General features: G+C 42.9%; 1 protein-coding gene across 10 annotated transcripts in view; it reads left to right on the plus strand.

Annotated features, from left to right (window-relative positions):
- The window catches only part of STARD13 (StAR related lipid transfer domain containing 13), a 573,794-nt gene that overhangs the window by 465,884 nt on the left and 99,646 nt on the right, over nucleotides 1-8,264 (plus strand). The gene's annotated exons all lie outside the window — the stretch shown is intronic.

The raw sequence follows: 8,264 nt of genomic DNA on the forward strand, positions 1-8,264 counted from the left end.
ACATTTTCATTGCCATAAGTAAAAGAAACTCTTATTTTCTGCTTAAAATGGGGTAGAAAAAGAGCAGACTCCAGATACCTGTGGGCATGCTAGAGGTATAGTCTGTCACCTACAACAAATTCCGGAACCAAATTCCACTCAATTAATTTTTTTAAACTATTGTATCTTTTAAAATTAGAGGATAATTACTTTACAGTATTGCGCTGGTTTCTGCCATATATCAACATGAATCCGCCATAGGCATATATATGTCCCCTCCCTCTTGAACCTCTGTCCCACTCCATCCCATACCTCTAGGTTCTCACAGAACCCTGGTTTGAGTTCCCCGAGTCATAGAAGAAATTTCCACTGGCTATCCATTTTACATGTGGTAATCGATATGTTTCCATGCTACTCTCTCAAGTCATCCCACCCTCCCCACTGAGGCCACAAGTCTGTTCTCTCTGTCCGCGTCTCCACTGCTGCCCTGCAAATAGGCTCATCAGTACCATCTTTCTAGAGTCCATATACATGTGTTAATATACAGTATTTGTTTTTCTCTTTCTGACTTACTTCATTCTGTATAACAGGCTTTAGGTTCATCTGCCTCATTAGGACTGACTCAGATGTTCTTCTTTATGGCTAAGTAATATTCCATTGTATATACGTACCACAATTTCTTTATCCATTTGTCCACTCAGTTAATTTTTTCTTTATGTGAGTTTTGTGTTGTCACTCATTCCTCCATCTGTTCTTCCATACTGTCCAGGGTTTAAAGTTATTGGAGAGAAACAGGAGGGACAGACCTGAGAAATTACCCGTCTAGAAAAGTACAGGTGTGCTTCTGACTCCATTCTAGAGCAGTGTGACTTCTTTGGTCTTGCTTCCCTGGTACCAGATTTTGACTAAATAGTCGCTGGGATTCCATTGGGTTAAGCTAATAGCTTTTACTTTTGTTCATTTGAACATCTCTAAGACTGCTAAGTGAACAAAATGAGTCTTTGGATAATACATATAATGTGATTCTATTTATGTAAAGATAGTTATCTAATGGGTGTGCAACATGGATGTATGTACATATATGTAGCAGTGTGTATAAAATATGTGTACATACATATTGTGTGTGTGTGTGTGTGTGTGTGTGTGTACTCAGTCACGGCCATCTTTTTGCGACCCCCTGGTCTGTAGCCCTCCAGGCTCCTCTGTCCCTGGGATTTCCCAGGCAAGAATATTGGAGTGGGTTGCCATTTTCCTCCTCCAGGGGGTCTTCCCAACCCAGTGATCAAACCCTCATCTCTTGCATCTCCTGCATTGGCAGGTGGATTCTTTTACCATTGCACCACCTGGGAAGCCCATGTATATATTATATATACATAAAAAGTTATATGTATATATTACATATATATAAAGTTCAGGAAATAGACACTAAGCTGTTCATAGTGATTAGCTCTAGGAAGGGAAGTAGAATTAGGAGTTGTGGATAAAAAGGGGACTTTTGTTTAAAACTTTACAATGAGCATTATTTGATGTAATTAAAATATGTTAAAGAAAAATATCTATAGGTTATATTTATCAGTTATTAGAATGTATTATAGCCTTCAATTTTACTTTGTGAAGATAATAAAAATTTATTAATAGTGAATGAACCTATATACTACAGGATGAGAACCTATAAGACTTCATACTTATAATTATATTCATAGCATAAAGCAGATAATGAGTAGTACATTTCTGATGTGTTTTTTTCCTAGTTTTTTTATGCTAAGAAATTGGTGGATTACTTAGAATTCAATATCTAAAGCAAATATGACCAAAAGAAGCATCTTTGTCCTAGGCTCTTTAGTCAAGCAAACTTTGAACTTTTGCGGGTATTCTTAAATGCCTTATGGATTCCAAGCTCTGTACCATCTTTATTAGTAAACAAAAATGATCAGATTGGTCCTGCACAACTCTTAGATTTTTTTTTTTTTGCCAGATAATAGTAGTCAAAGAAGAACTTTTGAGGCAAAAGGTAACTGCTCTCCCCCAAAGTCACAAGTAAGTCATATTGATAATCCAATGTAGGACCAAATTCTGTCAGATATATTGACTTTTATTAACAAGCAAACACACCCCTCCCAACCTAAATCGATTTATGTAACCTGTGTACGAGTTTCAGGAAGTTCCAGCTCTTCTTCACTTTCCTTTTAGATGCTTCAACCACAGCCTTACATAAAAGACTCAAAAGAAGCTTGAGGCAAACACCCAGATTCCAAAAACAGACTGTCTCACCCTTATAGCCTGCATCAGGCCAGCAGAATCTTCTAGAAGTGATGGTTGTGGACGTGAACTAAGATTATCAGATTGATCATGCACAATTCTTAGGTCTTTTTTGGTAAACAAGGGTGGCCAAAGAAGCACGTTTTGAATTAAAAAAGGATCAACTACTGCTCTTTCCAAAATCTAACAACCGAATCATACTGATTACAGGTCTAGGCCTATTTAGGGCTTTTTTTGCTAAGTCACTTCAGTCGTGTCCAACTCTGGGCGACCCCATAGACAGCAGCCCACCAGGCTCCCCCGTCCCTGGGATTCTCCAAGCAAGAACACTGGAGGGGGTTGCCATTTCCTTCTCCAATGCATGAAAGTGAAAAGTGAAAGTGAAGTTGCTCAGTCGTGTCCCACTCTTGGCGACCCCATGGACTGCAGCCTACCAGGCTCCTCTGTCCGTGGGATTTTCCAGGCAAGAGTACTGGAGTGGGGGTGCCATTGCCTTCTCCATTTAGGGCTTTAGACTGGGGCATTATTAACAGAGGTTCAGATCAAGGTCTTATTGGGTTTTTACACTGAAATACTTTGAACCAACTTATATTTCTTGAACACTTTAATCCCACCAAGCATGCTAATCAGTGTAACAATTTTCACCAATTGAAACCCATTTTTGGCTCTTAGAATGCTACTTGTGGATTGTTGATGTAGAGATGGTTACAAAGGAAGAGTTGTAACAGCTAATTCTGAAGTTCAGGCTCCCTTGTCAGGCCAGCTAGATTGTCTCAAGACTCTGAATGCTTTATCTGATGCTGACGGCACCTGGGTTTTAACTTAACCTAAACAACACACATGTATTAATAACACCAACCGTATATGCTCAAGTGTTTTAAAATACATTACGGATGAGTACTGCAATTAGCTCTTCTTACAGAGGGTTCTGTTACTTGAATTGCAATTAATCAGAATCAGCCTTTTAAGTGTAGTCGTAATCACCTATATTTTTACTTTCTCCCTCTGGAATGATAGATGACACCTATCGAAAGCTTATACTATGCTCCATGCTCGTGTGTTAACCCACTTAATCTTCACAGCACCCCTAAGAGTTGCATTACTGTTATCCATTTAACAAGGAGAAATCTCAAGTCACTTGTTCATCCTCACGCTGCTTGTACCTGGCAGTTTCAAGATTAAAACCCAAGCATTTGGGACATGAGGTAATTTGTTTTGCTGCATGAAAGACAGAACATACTCTAATTCATGAAGCCATACTGCCTCACCAGCTGTGAAATCCTACTCTTAATTTGCTTTGCACAAATTCTGCACACAAGGCAAATTGTCTACACGTTAAGTTGGAAAGGCTCTTCCATTGACATGCTGTGTTCCTCTGTCACGTCCCCATTTCCTCAGTGTGTTTTCCTCTCTACAGAGCTGATGAGAAATGTTTAATTGTCTGGCCTGGCTCTGTACACGGAAGAAAACAACATCCCCAAGGAGTCATATCCATTACCTTTTGGATCAATGCCCTTCTAACAACACACAGCAGCCATAGACCCCCAGGGTTTGCTGTTGAAGTTCCACACCCCCCCTGTGAGGCTAGACTTTATTTTTCCTGTGTGATCACTAAAGATGTCCTATTGTTGAAAAGAAAGGAATTGATGATTGAAGTATTAGTCCTCAGCTTAGGAATTACAAAACTGAGGGCCAGCAGATCAGGCCTAATTATTATTGCTGTTCTTCCTACATGAACTTGCACTGTACTTACACTTGGGCATGGAAATTACTTGTGATACATAGATGACTTCTTATGCCTAGAATTTTGATAAAAATGGGAAGCTTCAGATGTCATGCCTTTTACGATGCCACCTCGTTTGATCCTTAAAAGCATTTTGGTCCCAAACATGGACAGTGTTCCTTTTCAAGTACTGATTTACCTGGGACACACGGCTATTGGTCTTTTGACCATGAACATAGGCAGAGTTGGGTTAGACAGGTTTCTGACATCTTCCAGTTGATGGTTGTGGGCAGAACTCACACATACATGTGGCTAGGTCATACAGTGCCTAGGTTGACAGGTGCCAATCTGAAAGCAAAATTCAAATCCTGAGTCCCACCTGGTGCTCATTCCACTCCTGAGTATTTTTCTTTCTTTGCCGTAAATTCACTCCCTGGCTACAACTTCTCTTCTACACATACTCCTTAACCACTGGCAGTCTGGTGCCTATCCCAGTACTCTGCCTCAGCTTCCTGGTGTGTGTGCATGCCCAGTCGCTCAGTCACACCCAACTTTTTGCTACCCCATGGACTGTAGCCCATCAGGCTCCTCCGTCCATGGGGATTGTCAAAGCTAGAATACTGGAGTGGGTTGCCATGCCCTCCTCCAGGGGATCTTCCTAATCCAGGGATCAAACCCAGGTCTCCCACATTGCAGGTGGATTCTTTACCGTCTGAGCCACCAGGGAAGCCCAAGAATACTGGAGTGGGTAATCTATTCCTTTTCCAGGGGATCTTCCCAACCCAGGAATCGAATCGGGGTCTCCTGCCTTGCAGGTGGTGCCTCGTGTATATTTTAGATGTCTGCATATAGAATTTCATTCTATGAAGGTACCTTAATTTATTCGTAAGGTCTCTGATGGTGGGCATTTAGGTAGTTTGCAGTCTTTGGTGATTACAAATAATACTGAAATTAAAAGTTGGGTGTTTTGGGTTTTTTTGTACATATGCCTGCAAATATCTCCAGAAAAAAAAATTTATCAAGGTAGTTTTTTTTTTTTTTTTTTTTGGTCTCACTGTTCGACATTCAGGGACCTCATTTCTCCAGCCAGGGATCAAACCCATGCCCCCTGCACTGAGAGCATGGAGTCTTAACCACTGGACTTCCAGGGAAGTCCCTCAAGGTAGTATTTTCTTTTACTTATATGCTTAGACTCTCTTAGCTATGCAGCTGCCTATAGAACCATTCCTTTTTAACCCTCATCCTTCAAATTTGAGTCTTTATGACCTGTCACTTAAATTATTACAATAGCCTCCTAAGTGCTTCAGTCTGCCTATTCTCTCCTTTGTGCTGTGTGCTTCAGTCGTGTCCAACTCTTTGTGACTCTGTGGACTGTAGCCCACCAGGCTCCTCTGCCCATGAGATTCTCTGGGCAAGAATACTGGATTGGGTTGCCATGCCCTCCTCCAGGGGATCTTCCCAACCCAGGGACTGAACCTGCATCTCCCACATTGAAGGCAGATTCTTTACTGCTGAGCCACTGGAGAAGCCTCACTCTCTCCTTTATAATCAGTCCTAAATAGGGTTTCTTGATTTCACTGCTCAGATTATGTTACACTCATCCTCAAAGATCTCCAAAGGCTCATGACTGCTGGTTGAACTTAGTATAAACTCGCCACACCCTCTCCCGGCGCTCAAGACCACACCACAGCATGGTTCCTCCTTGTCTTGGGAGTCTCTTACCCCCGTGATTGTCCCATATGTTCCCTGTGCTTCAGCGGGAGCAGATGGTTCACCATTTCCAGAGCTTGCTCTGTCCCTGCCTCTGTGCCTTTGGGCTCATTCTTTGCTGCGGAAGAGCCCTCCTCTTTCACGTGTCCTCCTTCGTCTCTGCCCACGCAGATCCTCCCCAGACTTGAATGCTGCCACCCCAGTCGTGTTTTCTGCTTCTCCTACCCCCGACTCCCCAAACGACGTGATCTCTCCCCCTTGCGCCCCAGCTGCACTCTCCCTCCCCCGCTGTTCTCATATCCTCTTTTGGATTGTAATCCTTCGTGGTGCCTGTGGTGAACCTGCTGCTGCAAGCATGTATCTGCTGAAAGCCTGTAGAATGCCTTGCATATCATAGAGGTGCAAAAGAATTCATTAGGTTAGATCTTCACACTCGGTAAATTCTCTTACCCCAAACTGATCTAATCTTTCAGCTTGTGGAAAAGAGATCATACACCTGAAGCCATTATCAAAGTAGGTTAACTTTCCAGTGCATTTGGTCAAGAACTCAAAAACACACTGGCAGTGGGAGGCAGGCTGAGTAGGAGTAGGAACCCAATGCATCTGCCTTTCCTTGCCCCTGGTGGGTCCACAGCTGCCCCTGACACAGCCCACACGGAGCAGAGTTCCTCTGGATTTGGAAAGCTTACTTCTTGCCAGCCACAGCCAACAAGGACTTCCATCCCCTATTAGGAAAAATTTACTCTAACAATCCATGTCCTTTCATTAAAGGGATGTTTGTAAACATCCTGGTTCCTGACTCACACTCATGTCAGCAGATGGCATTCTCATGGGAAGAAATGAGGAGGGGGAGATGGTTAGGGGTGAGTGTAGAAGGCTGGATCAGATCACGGGTCCACAAGCAAAGATCCTCTCTTTTGAGTGACGCAGAAAGCTGCTTTCCCCACAAATCCCAACCTCACATTTGACAGTACTGGAGGAACACACATGGAGTCTCAGCCTTGAAGAACCTGATTTTCCGACTGCAAGCCTGGGTTTCTCGCTCTCATCTGCAATTCCTCATTTACAGTGAGTGGCTCTTATCTAGTTCAGTTTCTCACTCATTCACATATTCAGTGAACACCAATTCTGTATGTCCCTGCTCTTAAGGGACTCAAAGACTGATGAGACGTGATGGTTCCCAGATTCTTTTGTGAAAATGCAGAAGGACAATTAAGGTTTCAGAGTTACTACTCAACCCCATCCTGACCTATGCTTACCACGTCTGCCCTCACTGTACAGGTCAGATATTCAAAATCTGAGTTATTCTTATCCTCAGCATGCACTTGGTACCCTGAATGTTATTCCCAGAATCTTTATCTTTACCTTTCCTTACCACAGGCAGTGGTATTTTGTTTGATACCATCCTTTGCCAGATTCAATAGTATTTAATATCCTCTCTGTTGTTGAAAAGAACAATACAAAAGTTGAAATAGTAACAACAGCATATATTATCATCTTATTTTAATTTTGAAATCACCTGTCTGGTCTCTGATCTCTGTGCCTTTTTTGTTTGGGGCCACTGTCCAAGCCACTGTGACTTGAATCCAGGTCCTCTGACTCTGGGTCCTGGTGCAGTCTTCAAATCCTTAGCCTTATTTTAGCAGCACTCACGAGGCTATTTCAGAGAAGGCAATGGCACCCCACTCCAGTACTCTTGCCTGGAAAATCCCATGGACGGAGGAGCCTGGTGGGCTGCAGTCCACGGGGTTGCTGAGGGTCAGACACGACTGAGCGACTTCACTTTCACTTTTCACTTTCATGCATTGGAGAAGGAAATGGCAACCCACTCCAGTGTTCTTGCCTGGAGAATCCCAGGGATGGGGGAGCCTGGTGGGCTGCCATCTATGGGGTCGCCCAGAGTCGGACATGACTGAAGTGACTTAGCAGCAGCAACGAGGCTATTTGCAATAACCATTTAGCCTTTCTACCTGATCAGGTTAGACTACTGTTGACTGTGCAGAGTATATAAACCTGAAAGTGCCCCCTATGCCCTAGTGATTCCAGAGCAGACTGGTGTTACATGGTCAACTATACTTGGTAGAGCAGTCTTCTCTCTCTCTTGAACCTGAAAGCATCCCATGCCTTCTCTTGACTCACTGACTTCATTGGTAGTATGAGTACCAGCAGATCCTGTCTCTCAGGGGTTACAGTGTCATCTAAATGTGGATGATGACCTCTGTTTTAGGATAGAAAAGTGCAAGCACACCAATCTGATACTCTTTTATTTGGATTTTTTTCCATTTCCTCCTTGGAATAAGTTTTCATAATTTTAACATGTTAAAAAATATTTGGTCATGTTCATACGTGTGTGTGTGTGTGTGTGTGTGTGTGTGTGTGTGTTTCAGTCACAGGCATCTTCTTTTGAGACTCACTAGGCATGGAAAAACCTAAGCCTGGTGAAAATGCTTCCTCCTGCCCTGTGAAGTTTCAGGTCAGCTAACCATGGGGTTTGTTATATAACCTACACACCAGGCACTGGCACGAGGGGACCTCAGGGAAAGATCGCCTCTCTTGGTTTGTGACTGGCAGCTTTTTCCTCTAGTATGTGCCA

The sequence above is a fragment of the Ovis aries genome, chromosome 10, assembly GCF_016772045.2.
Source record: "Ovis aries strain OAR_USU_Benz2616 breed Rambouillet chromosome 10, ARS-UI_Ramb_v3.0, whole genome shotgun sequence".
NCBI lineage: Eukaryota > Metazoa > Chordata > Mammalia > Artiodactyla > Bovidae > Ovis > Ovis aries.